The sequence below is a fragment of the Camelus dromedarius genome, chromosome 6, assembly GCF_036321535.1.
Source record: "Camelus dromedarius isolate mCamDro1 chromosome 6, mCamDro1.pat, whole genome shotgun sequence".
NCBI lineage: Eukaryota > Metazoa > Chordata > Mammalia > Artiodactyla > Camelidae > Camelus > Camelus dromedarius.
The window spans coordinates 66,707,199-66,728,174 of NC_087441.1; positions in this window are offsets into that span (position 1 = coordinate 66,707,199).

Here is a 20,976-nt window from a genome sequence, read left to right on the forward strand (position 1 = left end):
TCCCCTTCAGGGCAGCCCAGGTTCTCCATGTGGATCTAAGCATTGCAGAGAAGCCCTAACAGTGGAGGTTAGTGAGCAGTTAGTTAAGAACACTGGCTTTAGAGTTAGACTTGGTTTCAACTTCTGGCTCCAACACTTGGTAGTAGTGTAATTTGCACATGGTATTTCCCTTTATAAGCTTCAGTTTCCCCTGTCATAAAATAGGGAGAAATCATACTTATTTGTAGAGTGGTTTTCAGGATAAATGAGCTTATGTAGGTAATGCCCTTGGCAAAGGGCCTGGCAAATGCAGTAATATCACCTGACGGTGATATTGATACCATTAGGAGGATGCTCACCAGGTCCACGTGTAAATCTGGAATCAGGAAGAGTTCAAATCCCAGATCTGGCTCCTGAGAGCTGCAAGACCCTGGACATGTTGTCTGATTCCTCTGTACTCAGTTGTCTTTTTTGCAAAATAGGGATGAAAACCTCTGTTTCATAGGTGTCATTTCTGGGTGCTGTGCTTTTTTAATACAAGCTTTTTCTAAAAGACAAATGTCAGGCTGTATTTGCATATGTAAAGTGACCACCATACATTTTTCTCTGAAATACACTGGTAATGAGAGAGAAACATGACCATCACTTAGTAAAGTTTTCAAGGGGAAGTTACTCTTGTTCCATCCATCTGGCCATAAATATCACCTTCTATTCAAATCATATAGTAACAGACTTTTAACTTCAGGTGAGGTTCTCACAATTAGAATGGATAGTGTTATGAACAAGTTTGCTCTGCTCTGTGTTCATTCTACAGATTCAGGTTACAGGAGGCGGGCAACTGGTGCCGCTGAGCTGAGGCCGAGGCTGAGGCTGATAAAAGACTCTAGAAACCACAGTGGCCTATTGTTGATGATGGTGAGGAACCCAATACTTCAGATGTTCTAAAAATGGGATGACTTTTCCTAGTCAGAGAGAAAACTACTACCTTGGAACCAGTTCCACTATAAAAGGATACACAGAAGAGAATGAGTGAGCTATTTATTTCACTCCTAGCAAAGGACCTTATGGTAGACATGGTCTTACTGTCCCAAATCATTTGCTTGTGCTGTCTCTAAGGGGACTGTACTTTCTATCCCAGTGACGTCAGGTTTCATGTGACTTGATCTGACCAATGAAATGTGAGCAGTATGCCACTTCCAAACAGAAGCTTTAAGAGCCACTGGGAGTTCTTTGCTCCTGGGAGTTCTTTCAAAGAATTTTCTCTAATGATTCCCTTACATGGGCCAGAAGTACTGTGATGGTCACTGGACTTGACTGACCTCTTCCCGACAGTGCTGCAAGATAAACCCAGTTTGTCGACCTTTTCACTTTGAGATATAGGAATGCACTGTCCTCAAGTTTGGTTTTTAGTCAACACAAGCATGTACACCCACGTCCCTCATATATATTTAATTTTTCCAGACTGTTGAGTAAATTCCCCTGTCTTTTGTTATCTTCTGTGAGATAATTTAACTTCTTACTGCAGTTGGAAAATGTGATGCAAATGATACTGTAGTAAATGAAAGAACTTCATCAATTCCTAATTAGAAATTGAACGACTATGTGGATGGCTTAATAAAATAGCCTGCCTCTAGTAATCTATGGCAAAAATCAGTTCAGGGAAGACTTCATTGAAAGTATGAGATTAAAAAGCTCTCATTACATTTATTTAAAACATTATCTCCCTCACTGTCGGACCAGAAGTGTTCAACAGAACTTTCCATAATGATAAAAAGAATTCTATATCTGTGATGTCCAATATAGTATCCACTAGCCACATGTGGCCATTGAGCATCTGAAATATACCAGCACAGCTGAGGAACTGAATTTTACATTTAATTAATTTATGTTTAAATTTAAATAACCACATATGGCTAGCAGCTAATAAATTGAACAATGGACCTTAGACCTTGCAATGGAAGGGGTTTTTTCCCTAATAATTGAAGTACTCTTTCATATTACTGTCACTGGCACTAGGGAACTTATATATGTGTGTTTATGTGTGTGTGTGTGTGTGTGTGTATAGTGGTCTCTCTAAGCAAGTACTGGATAACCTCATCTTTTATGTTCAGGCAACCGTATCATGTGGATTCAAGAAAGCATTGCCTGTAGAAATAAAAGCAAAAATAAACAAACTGGATCTAATTAAACTTATAAGCTTTTGCACAGCAAAGGAAACCATAAGCAAAACAAAACAACAACAACAGAATGGGAGAAAATATTTGCAAATGATGCGACTGACAAAGGCTTAATTTCCAGAACATATAAACAGTTCATACAACTTAATAACAAAGAAAAACAAACAACCCAATCCAAAAATGAGCAGAAGACCTAGACAAGCAATTCTCCAATGAAGACATACAAATGGCCAATAGGCACATGAAAAAATGTTCATAATCACTAATTATCAGATGCAAATCAAAACTACAATGAGGTATCACCTCACACCAGTCAGAATGGCCTTCATTCAAAAGTCCACAAACAATACATGCTGGGGAGGCTGTGGAGAAAAGGGAACCCTCCTACACTGCTGGTGGGAATGTAGTTTGATGCAGCCATTATGGAAAACAGTATGGAGATTCCTCAAAAAACTAAAAATAGACTTATTATATGATCCAGCAATCCCATTCCTGAGCATATATTCAGAGGGAACTCAAATTGGAAAAGATACATATACCCTAATTTTCATAGCAGCACTATTTACAATAGCCAAGACATGGAAACAACCTAAATGTCCATTGACAGATGACTAGATAAAGAAGCCATGATATATTTATATAATGGAGTACTACTAAGCCATAAAAAAGAATAAAATAATGCCATTTTCAGCAACATGGACTTAGAGATCATCATTCTAAGTGAAATAAGCCTGACTCATTCTAAGTGAAGTGAGCCTGAAAGAGAAAGAAAAATACCATATGATATCACTCATATGTGGAATCTTAAAAAAAAGAAAAAAGAAGACACTAATGAACTTATCTACACAACAGACTCAAAGGCATAGTAAACAAATTTATGGTTACCGAGGGGAAAAGGGGTAGGAAGGGATAACTTGGGAGTTCGAGATTTGAAAACATTAACTATTATATATAAAATAGATAAACAACAAGTTTCTTCTGTATAGTACAGGGAACTATATTCAATATCTTGTAGTAACCTATAATGGAAAAGAATATGAAAACAAATACATGTATGTATATGTATGACTGAAACATTATGTTGTACACCAGAAATTGACACATTGTTAACTGAATATACTTCAATTAAAAAAAAGAAGGTCTTGCCTGTTCTGTTTCAGATTCATATGGGTCTTGTCAACAGAGATCTAATCTAGCTTTATGGAGCAAATGTTACAATAAAGCATTTCCCCAAGATTGTCCCACTATGCAAGCAGATAGGACAATATTCCAGAATCATAAGTCAAAGATGTTCTGATTTTAGCCCACCCATTGATCTCGAAAGAACCACTCCCAAATTATCCCGACAACTTCCAATATTATACTTCTAAACCTCTATACTTTAGCCCTTTTACTGGAAATTTGACTCCCAAGTTCCTCGAACAACCAGCTTTTAGATGCCTCAGTTACTGAATTGAAACTCAACTATATCTTCATCTCAATATATAATTAAATAAGGAGTTTATATCCCCCGTGTTCAAAAGACTCATCTTACTGCAGAGATGTAATATTCTGGAAACTACAGCAATTGTTAAGAGAATGGGATTTGGAAAATAATAATTCCTATGTGAGGATACAATTATTTGGGAAGGCTGGAGGCTGATGTGTTTTTAGGGACACTTGGACACTGACCCTTTTTACTTTCTGTGGCTGTGGCCTTCCTGGTGGACCTTCTCAGGGAGTAGGGAAAAGGAAAAGAAAAAACTTGCCAAGACAGGCCACATTGGTCACTGCCTTAAAGAGATTCTTTTTCCTTGGCTAATTAGCTCTGACATTTAATCTGTTTTTATGTATATATATTTTTATTGACATATAGTCAGTTTACAGTGCTGTGTCAATTTCTGGTGTACAGCATAATGCTTCAGTCATACAAGAACATACATATATATTCATTTTCATATTTTTTTCACCATAAGTTACTACAAAATATTGAATATAGTTCCCTGTGCTAAACAGTATGAACTTGTTTATCTATTTTATATATAGTAGTTGGCATCTGCAAAGGGATAAATTGGGAGTTCGAGATTTGCAGATACTAACTAATCTCTTCTTAATGAGGGTGTGGTGTGTTCTCTTCCCGTAATTACAGAACACCCTGGCTCTATTTCCTAGTAACAGTCTGGGAATTAATTCATCTGTAGGACTTAGTATAGCAACTATTATCGTGGCCCCAGTAAAGTGATAACTGATGTTGTTTTGTTTTTACTGGGTTGTAAAATTAAAATGTGATTTTACTCCAAGAACCAAAAAAAAAAAAAAAAAGCTTCAAAGCTTCAAAGAAACATAGCATCTTTTGGAACAAAGTAAAAAGCTATTCAACAGAAAGAGATAAAGTTACATCAAGTATATGCACACCAAATGTACCCCCCAAATGCAAGGGTTTATAGTTTTCTATTAAAAAACAAAGGATGATGGGATGATGGAATTAAAGATCAGGCTCCCTTCTACGGACAAGCTAGGTGTGAGCAGCCCTGACCTTTCTTCACATCTGAGAGCAGGAAGTTAATGAGAGAATATAAGAACGAAAGCTGAGGCACTCTGAGTGTCCACAGGCTGTCTGTGGCTGCCTATGTGCCAGACCCTGGAATTTTTCTCCCAGATTTCATCTCCAGTTTCCCTTGGCCCAATCAGGTGTATTCACGAGGCTCTAAGGCACCTGCTGTCTGAGCAGTGGGTCCCACAGGAAGCTCCCAGTGTGGTTACAGGGATCCTCTCTGCAGATGAGTGACAGAGATAGGGGTTCATCCTCAAGTCTTCCCGTGATGGAGAAGTAACGCCTCCAGTAGGAGTAGCCTCAGTTCCTAGGTGACACATTTGAGTCAGATTTTCTTCATTTGGAAACTAAATTGGACAGTTCTGAAAATGCATTAACTCTTCTAAATGTTAACCTGAAAGAGATAACTAACGCATTTTCCAAAATAGTTGACCAGCATCGGGACCTGACTTAAGCAGTGAAGAATTCAAATGTATAGCAAGAGAATATTAAAATATGGGAGCAGATATTTTACAGGGTTTAATGTAAATGATCAATCTTATATGGATTCTGTGGAATCTTAAACAAAAAACCCCACTATGAATTCATCTACAAAACAGAAATAGACTTGCAGACATAGTAAACAGTCTTATGGTTACTGGGGAAAGGGGGGTAGGAAGGGATAAATTTGGGAGTTTGAGATTTGCAAATGTTAGCCACTATATATAAAAATAGGTTTTAAAAAAGTTTCTTCTGTATAGCACAAGGAACTATATTTAATATCTTGTACTAATCTTTAATGAAAAAGAATATGAAAACGAATATATGTATGTATATGCATGACTGGGACATTGTGCTGTACAGCAGAAACTGACACATTGTAACTGACTGTACAATAAAAAAAAGTTAAAAAAATCTTTTATGGGTTCTATCTAATGTAAAAGAGAGCAAATCCCCATGACTTACTTCTCAAAATATAAATAGAGCAGGAATCAGAAAGAGTGGATTTGTCGGGAAAATGCATTTATGTATTTGCTGTGTCTTTATTCTCCAGGGAAAAACATAAAACTCTGCAGCTAAAGCATCAACTTGATTGCTTAATGATGGTTAACATTTAAGAATTTGCTCTGGGCGAAATAATGTGAAAATTTAAATAGTGTTGCAACGCGCCATTAGTGGGGGTTTTCACTGTCTATTTCCAAATGAGGACATAAGTGAAAGATACAGAGAAGCTGCTTGGACTGTATGATGTTCAGTCAAATCCTCTTCCTTTTATTGACTGTAGATTACAAGCTGCTTTAATTGCATAGATGGCTTTGTTTTTAAGCTGTTAGTCTTTAAAGAAACTTTAAGGTTTCCCTATTTGGCACATATTCTTGTAGTCCTTGGATGCAAAATGTCTACATGTGCATATAGACACTGAAATATATTTTGTATTTACCAAACAGAATAGCAATTTATTCCAAGTTTCAGAGTCACCTCCTCTAAGAAAATAAACTGACTCTCCTCATTGCTGATAATGTACACATCGCGCTCCTTGCAAGATTACATATTGCCCACTCCCTTTATTTCTGAACTCCAGCAAAGGGTCCACTATTCTTTGGGATGCATCTAATTAAATTTTAGGGCATATTCAAGTGCTAGAAATAATAATAATAAAAAAAAAAAGACCAGAGCTCACGCATAATAGCAATAGTATTCATCAGAACAGTCATTTAAATAAACACTTTGAATCAAGCAAACTAAACATCATAATGCAAAAGCAGAATAGAATTTAAATTTAAATCAACATTCTACCCCATGAAAAGCAGCAGGGCGGGAGTAAAATTGACAAAGATACTTTTACTTTACCCATGTAAACATCAGACTGTTTTTTTTTCCTCCCTAGCTTGCTTTTCTTTCTTTGGCATGACAGTTCTGATTCTTCAGCCTCCCCATGAAGAAGAGAAAAATTCCCTTGAAGCTGAACTAAATTCATCAGCAAATGAAATTACATTCATTTGATAAAATGCTAAATGGAAAAAGGCAGGTTTATTTTAAGCCGTCAACAGGCTGTTTTAGTTAATCATGCACAGTGCAGAAGACGGGAGTTTGGTTGCTAAGAAAATGCTTGGCATGTTTCCACGAGATTCATGTGATGTGAAATGCATCTGCTCGTTTTAACAGTGAAATAGAAAAAACATAAAATAAACAGTTCAGGGTATATTTAGTGAGTCACTGTGGAACACCAAGCCAAAATAACTTCTGTCGTCGGTTTATTTTATACAAACTTATTGTTATGACGTTAGCCTTTTCTTATAATTCAAAAATTTTCATTATAATAGTGATATTTTGTTAGAAAATTGATATATATTCATTGCCAACAAATTGGAAAATATAAAATAAAAAAATTAAAATCTGCTGTGACACACACAAACACAAATACCAAAATCTACAATGCCTGGGGCGTGCACGGTTGGGGCTCAATATTTATCTGCTGAGTGAATTAATATATATTTACAAATATGGGGCCAAACTGCATATACTTTTATAACCTGCTTTTTGTCCATTAAGATGTTTAGGATAATCAGTTTTCTATGTTATTAAATATTCTTCTTTAGCATTACTATAATAGTTTCATCATTATGGGACATATCAGTTGTTCTCTTGCAAGACTTTTAGCATAGCCAGGAGCTAAACACAAGCATCTCCCCCACTGAGCCTGATACGACGCCGCTGATGAAATCTGAACGTGCTCAAGATTTTCTGCTTGGATGTGACACTGATTTCTCTGGTTATCGAGACCGTCACTGGAGTCTCAGCTAGTCTGATCATGTGTAATTTCACCATTTCCAGCGCCAGATACAGACCTTCACTACTTAGATAGACGTGGATGCTCTTAGCATCCAGGCATATTAATGTGAGATGAGAGAGACTAGCCAAAGGCAGCAGCCTGCTCGGCACCCCGCTGCACATCATAGTGGTCCTCAGAGTGAGGTAACCATGGACGCCCATGTCCACAGCATCCTCAGGGTGGCTGCCATGGACAGAGAAGACAGGCCAAAAGAACAGTATTAAATCACAATGCAGAAGAATATATAGATTAAGAAAACTATGGATGACACGATCCAGAAGGCTGAGAAGTTCAAAGCGGAAAAATGAGAAGCAGAGAAACATGGCTGGTGGTTTCTGAGAACTCACCTGAATCTACCACCTTCACTAAGGACAAAACGGAAATCAGGAAAATTCAAAGCAAAAACAATGATGGGAGGCAAACCGAAGCCTCTGGAAGATTCTGGAAGATTCAGTAAAATCATTGACTGGCTGAACAAGAACTAGACTGCTTGGAAGGATGAATTGGAGTATCAGCAGGATTATCAAGGAATTCCAGTATTCTGCAAGTTCACCAGTCCTCGCTGGACCAGGGAGCTGAGGACAAGCTCCCCGACACAACGTGCCTCGTCCGAACCCATGATCAAAGAGGGTGACCACACTGGCCAGAAGGAACCCGTGTTCTCAGATTTGTCACAAAGTTTAAATACGGGCCAAGTCAGTTCAATAGCAGCTTAAAACATTGTATTTAAACTGTGAATTACACTGGAGAGAAAAATTGATCCAAATAGGTATAAGAGCTCAAGCAAAAGAGAAATTCATTTCTTGCTCACTTAATGGCGCAGGGCAGGAGCTCTTGGTTGGTAGATTGCACGGCTCCACACAGTGACTTAGGGACGCAGGTTTATTTTGCCTCCTCCAGGGTGTCATCCTCATCATCTTCCTCCAGGCACGGAGAGAATGGGGAGCACAGAGCGGGCAACCCTGCTTCTTTCACGCCTTGTCTCAGAAATGCCATTCATCACCAAAACTCAGTCATGTGATCCCACTACAGAAAGGCTGGGATGGGTAGGCCGATTGCTGGCCCCAAAAGAAGAACAAATGGATTGGTGGGGAAGAGAGGGAAAAGCTGGCATTGTCTGCAGTGGTTTATATTTGGTCCTATTTTGGATACTTGAGTGATTCTCATTGCACTCCAGCAGCATTGGAAGTGAGTAGAAAATGTGTGTCTTGATGAATAAAGATCCACTTTAAACTGGTGCCATAAAAAAAGTAGAATTTCTAGGCCAAGTGGTATACAAAATTCTAAACCTTCTTATTAGATACCATCAGTCAACTGCTAGAATTTGTTCAGTTTATATTTTCAACTCCACACAATCATCTACACCACTGTCAACACTACATATAGTATTAACATTGTTAAGCTTTTATTATATATATTTGTATTTATTATATATATAATATTCACACACAAGATAAAGTATTCAAACAATAGATAAAAGATGAGTGAGAGATGTAAAAAAAGTCACCAGAGGGAATCACCACTAATTTGTTCACCATCTTTTCATACAACTCTCTATACAAATATATTGCACACAAAGATTACATTATACTTGCTTTTTAAAAAAACTATCATCCTTCTTCTCTTGTTCTATTTTCCTTTTTTTTTAAATTTCTTTATTCCCTTCCTTCCTCCCTCCCTCAAGTTCCTCTTGCTTTTCTTTTCCTTTTCCTTTTTCTTTTTAATTGAAGTGTAGTTGATTTGCAATGTTAGTTTCAGGGGTACAGCAGAGTGATTCAGTTATACATGTACATACATTTATATATTTTCCATTACAGCTCATTACAAGAAATTGAATATAGTTCCCTTTGCTATACAGGAAGTCCCTGTTTATCTATTTCATATATAGTGATGTGTATCTATTAATCTCAAACTCCTAATCTGTCCCTCCCTCTCCTTACCCCCATGGTAAACACAGTTTGTTTTCTATGTCCGTGAGCCTATTTCTGGTTTGTAAATAAAATTTGTATTTTTTTTTTTTAGATTCCACATATAGGTGATGTCATATGATAATTACCTTTCTCTGTCTGACTTCACTTCATATGATAATCTCTAGGCCCACCCATGTTGCTGAAAATGGCATTATTTTATTATTTTTTATGGCTGAGTAATATTCTATTGTATATATACACCACATCTTCTTTATCCAGTCCTCTGTTGATGGACATTTAGGTTGCTTCCATGTCTTGGCTATTGTAAATAGTGCTGCTATGAAGGTTGGAGTGCATATGTCTTTTCAAGTAAGAGTTTTCTCTGGATAGGTGCCCAGGAGTGGGTTTGCTGGATCATATGAGTCTATTTTTAGTTTTTTAAGGAACTTCCATACTGTCGCCCATAGTGGCTGCACCAATTTACCTCATTGTTGGCTTTTAATGGCTGTCACAGAGTCACTTTACTGAGTCAGTCCTGACTTGAGGGGATATGATCACATGGTAACTGAGAGCATGGACCCCAGAGCCACACTGCCTGGATCTGAATTCTGCCTTGTCCATGTACGTGCAGTTATGACCTCTCTGTCTCCTTATCTGTAAAATGGGATAGTAAGAGTACCTACATCATTAGGCACTATTAATCCACGTGAGGATTAAATGAGTTAATACATGTTATGTGTCTTGAACAGCACCTGGTGCATAGCAAGTGCTATATGTGTTTGCTATTATTATTTATCTATCATCTATGCTACTAATATTTTCTCCTGCCTATGGTTTGTCTTTAGGCTCTACTTATAGTACTATTTTCCATATAGACTTTAAAATCTTTTTATGCAGTAAAATATGTCTAGCCTTTCCTTTATAACTTTTGTATTTCCAGGTGTGTCTTAAAGACGTGTATCTCTTTTATTTCCTTTTATGTCATCCATGCCACATATATGTTTTTCTAATTTATGCTTCCTTTCGATTGTAATTTGTAGTGGAGCTTTTGGTGACTATTTTATTAAAGTCATTCTTTTTTTAAATTTTATTTTTTATTGAAGGGTAGTTGATTTACAATGTTAGTAAAGTCATTCTTTTTCTTTAAGGTTTCTCGTTTGCTTAGAAAAGTCTTTGCCACCCATTTACAGTGTAATTAATTTAGGGAGAATTGAGGTAGGTAGAGATATAACTTTTTTTTTCTAAATTGTTTGCTAGTTATTTACTCTCGTATTACCCTGTGCTTTGAAGGGAGATACTGAGGGCTGGTACCTCCCTTGGATCCTGAATGCACTGCAGCCACACCCCTCCTTTTGTTACAAAGTCAGTGGGAGAGAGGTGTGTGTGTATAGCAACTCTTAATTACCATCCCATAGATAACTCAACAGGAGATCAATGTACAAAAAAAAAAAAAAAAAAAAAAAACAACTCAAAAAAAACCCCACAACTCAGCCTGGGCTCCTCACACAACTATCCCCTGGGCTCTGCTCAGAAATGTCAACTCACATTAACTTTACATAAGTCAGCTTGGAAGAAGACTTTTTTAAAGGTATATAAATCTTTTACAAAGCTAACTATAAGTGAGTCTTGAAGTTTCCGCCATGGAGTCATCTATGCGTTAGGCTCTTTAATGATGACAAGTAACGGGAAGCTGAAGAGTGTTTCTGGAAAATGAAATCCACATGTTATTTCTCTGAATCGGTCACTCTAGTATGACTTTCTAGATTGGAATGAAGACAAAAGGGATCAAAGGAAGTTTGGCAGAGGTAAGTCTCCCCAAATAGATTTTTGACTCTGGAATATAGGATTAGCTAGTCAACAGCTCACAAAACGTTTTTTATACGACTTCCTTGTCAGGGAGTGCTCAAGCCTGAGATTCTACGAGTGAGGAGCTTAGAGAATCTCAGATGCCACCAGTCTTTTTTTATCCCCCCCAAAATCTTATTAACAGAGCTATGGACCTTGGACTGTAATATCTATTTCTTAAAATAATTTGGCCCGGTTAGGTCTCTGGCAGTGCTCTTCTAACTATGTATGTAAAGAACCAGTAATTTTTTTTCCAATCTGCAAAGGAACATTTCTGTAGAATATTGTAAATATAAGTTACTAAAAAAATTAAATGAAAATAAAAACAAATATACCTAAAAATAGAAGTGCAATTGTTTTTATTACTAGAGATACTAGATATTAAATTACTCTGTCACATTGCTATAAAAGTTTCCTAAATGCTAATTTCTTTTTAGTTAGTTAGAAGTTTTTACTTTCTGGATTTACTTCATTGCAGACCAGTAATAGTACCTCACGCTTTGAGTGGCACTGCTCTACATCACTTCTGACTCCTAAATAAATGTGTTTTTCAAAGCCAAGACTCCCCATCAGAAAAGGGTGAAGAAAGACTTAATATACAACAGTGAACGCCTATCTACGTAACTGCAGCAAATGTTAGGACCTCTTCATTCCTGTGATCTGGTTACAGACAGTTCCCTAAATATGACCTGTGGCCTAATTTTTAGTTCTGAACTGATAAAGTTATGATACCTGTGGAATCTCTCACTCTGCACGTAATACTCAAATCCTAAAGGTGCTGCCTGTGTGACATCCTCCTTTTCAACTGTAATTTATTCAATGTTTTCCATGCTTAAGAATCTTTTTTTTTTTTTTTCAAATCAAAGTCTATGAGTTTAGTGCCATGTGGAATGGTACACAGCACAGAGCTTCACATTCTGGTTTTACACCAAGTAAGGATTCTCCAAATCCCATTTGTTCTGTGGTTCCCTAAACCGGGAGCTCTTGGCATTTTAGGTACTTTCTCTTCAACACTGAGAGAAATCCAAATAGAAGCATTCATGGACATCATTTTACTGACCTCTACTTCTCTGACTCCTCTGAGTTTTGCTTACAGTTTATACCAGCATCCTGTGTTTTGCTTATGATATAAACCACTGAGTGCAATCAGACTGGCAGAGCGTTCTTGTAACCACAATTATGTAGTTGGACTGTAGAGAAATCCATTCCTCAATTGTTCTTTTTTTCTGAAAAATGTAGGTTTAATCTCCCAGAATAAAAAAAGAATCAGTTTTTATGCAGTTTACTCAGTGGCACGCTTGCTTCATTTCACTGTTTAGACACCGAGTTTCTTTCGCCAGTTTTATTTATTCTTTCACCATTTTCTTCACCAGTATTATTGCTTCATGCAACAAAATACTGGTCTTTAGAATACCTTTAAACACTTGTAGAGATGAGGAAAAAATTAGACCATTTATTTATTTATCTTCCAGGGTGTGTAGTTCTTTCAGTTACCTTTGATTAGAGTGTGTTTAGAAATAGTCGGTTTATGGTTATTAGAGTAGGCAAGAGAAATAAGCAAAATTTTAGTGTCAGGTTCCCAGTGAAATGCCATTGCATACTGTTAATTTTATCACAATTTATCTTAGCTCATTGACCTTACCGGCAGTTTTATCTCAGCAATAACACAGTAGCTGACCTCTTTTTTGGTTAATTGCCATCCTTTTTCACTCCTTAAATTTGTTCTATTATGTTGAGAAAGAAAAAAATCTGCTAAGGTAAAGATTCACATGTACCAAACAGATACTACTCTGAAAGCAATTGTACACCAATCAAATGTAATATATGTGGTTATACATACTAATTACCAACAGTTGTAAGCAGGGATCATTTCTAAGCTCTACCCTATATAATAAGTTTTAATCATTCACCAGGAAGTTCAAGTCCATCAATAGTCTTAAGAGTCTCTCTGAGTCTGCTTCAGAGAATAGACTGTACCAGTTAGAAGAAAGAGAAGAGTCTGAATACCCAGGAACCAGGCACTTGCCCAGGGATGGGGGAGAGGATGAGAAGTCCACGGTGAGGCCAACCACAGAGCCCCAGGGCCACTAATTCGTAAAACCTAGAAAGGTTTCCAGCGTACTACAGACTTCATGTCCCACCACTGGGCATCCTTCTCCTTGTCCAGAACTCATGCTGCCACTTCTGTTTTTGGATCCTGCCTCTTGTAGCTCCTCTCTCCTCCAGGACCTTACTCCAGTCATTATCTTGGGCATGTGGCTGCATAAAAATTAAGCTTAGGAGGTATCACCAAATTCTCATACCTTGTTTGTACAAAAGTAAGAGTGCCTCTAAAGCTGTTCTAACTAATCCACACATCTACAATACCTGGAATTTCACAAATGAAAACCCACTTCTGACATTCATTATGCTAATTATCAAAACCTCCAGTGTTAGAGCTAAAAGATAGCTAAGACACCATTTTAGCTAAATAGCTAAGACACCATTTTAGCTAAAAGATAGCTAAGGCAGCATTTTGATTAAATGCTACCAATAACCACCACTGGTCTATGTCTTTCCAATTAGAATAACTGCCTGCCTGAGAGTCTGGATGAAAAAGAACGGAAACCCATTTGCAAATAGAACATCAGCTGAAGTATTGTAAAGTGAAGTACAGACCACAGAAATACCTTCCCTTTAAAACAGCATGGAGATTCCTCAAAAGACTAGGAATAGACTTACTGTATGACCCAGGAATCCCGCTCCTGGGCATATATCCAGAAGGAACCCTACTTCAAAATGACACCTGCACCCCAATGTTCATAGCAGCACTATTTACAATAGCCAAGACATGGAAGCAGCCTAAATGTCCATCAACAGATGACTGGATAAAGAAGAAGTGGTATATTTATACAATGGAATACTACTCAGCCATAAAACCAACAACATAACGCCATTTGCAGCAACATGGATGCTCCTGGAGAATGTCATTCTAACTGAAATAAGCCAGAAAGAGAAAGAAAAATACCATATGAGATTGCTCATATGTGGAATCTAAAAAAAAAAAACAAAACACACAAAGCATAAATACAAAACGGAAATATACTCATAGACATAGAATACAAACTAGTGGTTGCCAAGGGGGCAGAGGGTGGGAAAGGATAGACTGGGATTTCAAAATTGTAGAATAGATAAACAAGATTATACTGTATAGCACAGGGAAATATATACAAGATCTTATGGTAGCTCACAGAGAAAAAAATGTGACAATGAATATATATATGTTCATGTATAACTGAAAAATTGTGCTCTACACTGGAACTTGACACAACATTGTAAAATGATTATAAATCAATAAAAAATGTTAAAAAAAAAAAAAAGAAATACTTTCCCTTTAGAAATTCGAGCTACTTGAAACAGGGGACTACATGTAGGATGTCCTCTTTTTCATCTATTTATTCTTTTTTTTAAATTGAAGTATAGTCAGTTACAATGTGTCAATTTCTGGTGTACAGCACACTGTCCCAGTCACGCATATATATGTACATAACCCACTGCAATCCAGCTCTCATATTAACCATCATAATAAGACTGATTCCGCCAAGACTGTTTATGACCTAGATGCTTAATCCAGTGTGCCAAGTCCTAGCACAGCTCCTGAAACACAGTTTTAAAGCATCCATATTCACTTCTATAATTTTATGAGGAAATGAACATATCTCAATCCTATTTTTCCCTTACCATATCCTTTGTAATACTCTGAATGTTTTAATCATACTTTTGAAAAGCCTTGATTCAGGCATTAGACAGGAGAGTCTGGAAAAGTAATTAAGTGGGATATGCCATGCTCATTATTCAGCAAATGAATTCTCACTTCTCATGAAATGATTTATTTTTTTTAAAGTCAGTTTATTTCATTAAGTCCACAAGCTCTCCAATAATCAGTCAGCCTCATTCAACCCAAATATGTAAACGCACCTGAAGATGATGATAACTAAATGCCTCTGGATAAAGCACAGCTAGTAAAGATTCTCTCATGGATAAATCCCACATTTTTCTCTGGCAAAATTAGTAGTCTACTGATTGCTGACAACCAGATTCCTTCCTGTAATAAAGGTATGCTATTTCCCGCTACCTACTGGTGTTAACCTCTCTTCAAAGACTCCAGACCAAATAAAGGAATTAGAAGTTGATGATAGGTTCACAGGGGCATTTTCAGGCATGCAGTACTTACAGTCTAATACATCCTGTTCTGAAGCTGTCTGAATCTTAATTCAATACAACAAAGAAATGCACATTTTCCACTCAGTGTATTTGAGTGCTTTCCCTCCCATAGAATGGAATGTTGGGCGCACCTTTATTTTCATTCAAGTGGGTAATATAAATGCGCACAAAATGTTGGAGATGCCACTAGGAATAACTGAACATTTTGCTTGTGGAAAGATTCAGTTGCAGAGAAATAAGAACAAATTCAGAGCGGGTTGAGGAACCTCCAAATCATGAGTAGAAACATTTTTAAAAATTCTTTTCCTATATTTTCTGACACTCAGAATTTTGAAAGCTCCTTTGATTATCTTTGAAACAGCCCCATCAGTCCCAGAGAAAGCTACAAGGAGCAAAAAGGCAAGCTGTGTGGGTGGGTAAACATCATCCTTTAGGAGGGAGGGAGATTTAGGGTCTGATTCAACTGACATTAGGCTCACTTGATCAGTTTCAGACACCGTGCTCTGTGCTTAATCAGGGATACGCTATTGCGTCCTACCGTGTACTTTACAGATAGAGCTCAGGAAGAGAAGAGAGAAAATGTGTGTGTGCTCATGTATTTTTCTTTTTCTTTTATATTATGTGTATATCTGTAGTTTATAATTATGTATGTATCTTTATGTAAAATATATACATTTATTTTAAAATATATATTCATTTAACAATCCCAATGATTCACTCAAACCTTTAATGAACAAGGCAAAGCTCCTGCAGAGATTATACCTGGAAGAGGCTTAAAAGTATAGAGGAGCCCCTCTCCCCTGGCTGGTCTCAGTTCCCAAGTATCTCCCACATTGTGAGTATCTCGCTATGTATAAGATGGTCCTGGTGTTTAAAGAGAAGTAGTCTTTCATCATGTAACACAACTTCTAGTAAAGAAGTTGGGCTGGGCTTTAACGAAGAGGAGTTTTCCCCTAACATTCTGAGTTTACAGCCTGTTAATCCTGATACAAACTGTGTCTCCACTGAACTACCTTTAGTTGAATTCTCACAAGAAACTTGTGAGGGTGAATAGGTTTACTGACAGTGCCCCCCGCCATTTGTAGTAAAAGCCTTCCCCATCCTTTGGGGAAATGGGCCACCCTGACTCCAACCCCATAGTTCAGGCGAGGACTTATCATTATGGCCTCCTGTGTCCTGGAACATGAAGGAGGTCACGTGATTCCAGATAAGCCTATCAGAGAAACTTACTAATCTTGTCACAGCTGAGACCCAAACTAGGTCCCTCAGTGTCCTCTCCTAGACTTTTTTCTGCTGGAATTAACAGGAAAGAGACTTTCCTATCTCTGTGACTAAGTTCTATAATAATATTACCTTCAAATGTTAGCAGATCATGTTCCCACTGCGTAAAGATGTCTGAAAATATAAGACCAACACACTGGAACAAGATGTGAGGTAGAAGCCTGCCAGCATTCCAGCCCCTGCATCCAGTCATCCTAGAGGCCACATCCTACCCGGTCCTGCCCAAGGCTTATTTCATTGGTTTTCTTTTGTTTGTTTTTCATTATTTGATTATTTCAGAATCCTATTTATTGTCTCTTTAGCCTCAGCAAGTTAGAGTTAGTTTCTTCTATGGATGACGCTGTGTTGTCTCTGGTTCGTATGTGAGGACAGGTGAAATAACTTGCTATCCTCCCAAAGCTAGTAAATGACAGAACCAGCCAGCGACCCGAACCAAGCACATCTGAGCCACAGCACCAGCGTCCCTAAGTGTGAGACTTCATGGTTAGAAGAGGTTTCACGGAGTAGGATAGAATTTATTTATTTATGTATTTGGGGGGAGGGCAGGTAATTAGGTTTATTTGTTTGTTTGTTTGTTTATTCTTTTTTTTTAATGGAGGTACTGGGGACTGAACCCAGGACCTCGTGCATGCTAAAGACACAATCTACCACTGAGCTATATATACCCTGCCCCCAATTTTATTTTTTAAGCAACAGAAACTCTTGTTCTATATAGGCATTGGCAGAAAGTCATCATGGATGAGAACTTTTTGGGGGGCAAATGTCAGTAAAGTGATGCCCCCTCCATTATGTAAACAAACAGCAATAAACACTTTTCCTGGGGGGAAAAATAAAACAGAAATTTCGGGGATCCATGAAGGCCCAACTTTGTAGACTCCTGTGAACCAGTTTACAAAAGGAGTCCAGCACTTTCTGGAAAGAACGAAATTGAGACCCAGTACTTGCTCTGAGATTCAAATGTAAGAAAACTTGTTGAGTAGACTGGGATGGCCCCAACCAAGACCCCGGTCAGGAAAGAACAGCAGGACCTTTATGTTGCTTCATAACCAGCAATTTCAGCGCTTCCAGATGTGACTAATTAGATGTATTCGCTCAGCATTCATTCCCTGAGAGACAGGAAAACCCAGGACCAATTGTAGGTAGACCAGCCCCTGAGGGGAGGGCCATATTCATTGCCTTGCCGGCCTCCCTTAGGATCTGAAATGCCACCCACTGAAATCATTCCTCCTGGGCCTTCTGCTTTTAGGCAGCTGCCCGAACACCCAAGTCAGAATAAAGGGCCTATGCTAACAACAGACCACGGTTACTGGGTCCTGCCATGTATCAGGTCCTAAGAGTCGGACAGTAACAATGTATATTACAGCCTTGTCTACAAGAGCAGCCCTGTCCCTCCCTCACTCTCATCTCCTTAGCCATGTTGTATGTTTCTTCATAGCTGAATTTTATTATATATTTATTTGTTTTATTTTTGTTATTTGACTCCATTGGAAGAACCAGTCTTTCCCCCCTGTATGTCTCTTTCACTTTTACACACAGCACTTCACTTCTGTTCTCCAGATTTGTGGGGATTTGCCCCCACCAAGCAATTCTCTCTGGCATCAGCTGGGTATCCTGAAGTTTGACTCAATTCTGACACTATCTACCTGAAGACAGCATCAGATCCCACAAGTTAAGGGCTCATTCCCATGAGACTGCCCCCCATTTCAGATGCCAATCACAAGTAGTATGTCCCCAGCTTACCCACAACTTCTGTCTGACTTGACTACAAATCAGAGGGTCCCATGATTCCACCCTCTGGGATTTGATTATTTGTTAGAGCAGCTCACAAAGCTCAGGGAAACACTCTCATTTACAAGTTTACTATAAAAGGTTATGATAAAGGACATAGATAAACATCCAGATAAAAGAGATGTGAAGGGGCTTGCCACTCCCAGCACCTGGATGCATTCACCAACTCAGAAGCTCTCTGAACTGAGGCCTTTTATAGAGGCTTCATTACATGAGTATCGTTGATTAAGTCATTGGCCATTGGTGGTTGAGCTCTTCCCTCCGTGGAAGTGGGGCGGAGTGGGAGGGACTGAAAGCTCCAACCTTCTAATGACGTGGTTGGATTCACTGGCTACCAGCCCCCATCCTTGGGTGCTTTCCAAAACATAACAAGAGATAACTTTATTGCTTTCCTCACTTAGGAAATTCTAAGGGTTTTAGGAGCTCTGCCAGAGATGAGATCTATTTCTTATTATATATATTTTATATAAATATGTATTTTTATTATAAATAACAAATATGTATTTCTGATAATAAATAACAATATCACACTCCCAAACTAAAAACAAACAAACAAAAAAAACCAAAGAATTGCATGAGGACAGAACTCTGTCATTAACCTGAAACCAGATTGCTGGCAGATGGTGGGTTTCCAGTTAAAATTCATGGAATGAATGACAGTGCTGTGTGGTTTCATCATCAGAACCTCACGGGACAAGATTTGACAGGTTAAGTAAGTTGACAAGACAACATTGCTAGCAAGCAGCAGAATAAAGACCTGAATTCACTGGCGTGAATCCAAAGGCTTCACCTCAAGACACCAAATTATACTGGTTCCCAATATACAGAAGAGGTAGCAGGGATGCCCTGAAACATTTATCAATAAATAGCAAGAAACAAAGGAGAGAGAGGACTGCCCATTTCACATCTCTGGCCAGGGCTTGGCCTTGCCACCGATATCCACTAGAGCACAGGCCTGGAGGTTAAATCTGAGCTCCCTCCCTCAGCTGGCCACTCCCCACCCATGTGACCTCAAGGTCACCTACCTTCTCATAGTCCCTATTTCTTCATTTGCTATCTCCTAAGCCTTCTTGCAAGATTTCAATGAAGCAATGATGGCAAAGAATTTAGAACCGTTGCTGACTCCTGAGAAATTCTGTAGAATGGAGAGTGATTGGTTATAACACAAGGAAATACCCAGCTTTGCTCTGTCTCCAGCTGGCTCTAGGCTGGCTTCTAGTCACTTCTAGTCACTGTTGGTCGGTTGTTTGCTGAACGACATGGTTCACCTACATTCACTCCTCTTTCAAAACCCTTCCTGTTTTCTGCCCCTAGATTTTCAGTGGGATCCCAGTTGGGAATGCCTGAAAGGGCCGTGCTTACAATGAAGACGGGAATCCAATCACAACTCCTCTGGAAGAACGCGCCTGACCAGAAACACGGACTATACAGTCAGCAAAGCCCCAGACGCCAAGCCAGTTCTGGGCCTTCCCACTCTAGACCAGGTTGACGGCCACAGTCAATCCCTCTTCTTTATTCCTTATCCTGTAAAATCTTCCCCCGTTCCACCCCATTAGGTGGTTCTCCAAAAGGAGACTGTCTATTGGTGTAGTGTCAAATAAGGTTTGTCTGTATCATCTACACTGTCTTTAATAAATTTTTTGACAGATATTTGGAGTTATTTGCCCAGGGCTATCACCACATCACCATGACCAGAGAGAAGCACGTGGGTCTCCTGACAACTGGGGAGGCGCTCACTGCTGCCTCTACGTACTTTTATCAGAAGAGGTGACCACCGATGTGACTGTTGTCTCTAATTATGTATCCACTTTAATTTTTTAATCATGAGGACTTCTTTTTAATAGCAAGAAATATGACAATGCCAACCCAACTGAATCGCTTTGCTGTATACCTGAAACTCACATTGTAAATCAACTACACTTCAAAAAAAAAAAAAACCCAAACCAATCTTCCCCCAAAGCAATTGTCTATCGACTGAGGAGACATTATGAAAAATGGTTATAGTGACATAACTAGGACTTCTGAATGATTGGAGTTGTATAAATCACATCAACATCCACTTGCACTGTTTGGAGGACGGTAATGCATTTACGTGTGTGATCTTTGCTATTCAGGGAAAGCTGTCCAGGAAGCTGGGAACCCCCCACGTTAACATCCTGGCGCCTCAGAGACCTACATCCTACAGGCTGGGAACCCATGTCTAAAGGAATTTAACTGAGAATTTGGAGAAGAAAATACCACAAAGTTAATTTGAACTTTATCTCTCTGAGTGGTCTATAATTCTACTAATGACTGGCTGAATTTAAAAATTAAAATAATGACAGAGTGACTGTAAATAGAATTTTGTTTTGAAACAGGAAGAACATAAATTTCTAGTTGCTTTGGAGTCTAATTTTTAACTCCAGTAGACTGATCTAAGTCTTGGCAGGACACAAGAACATAATTTGA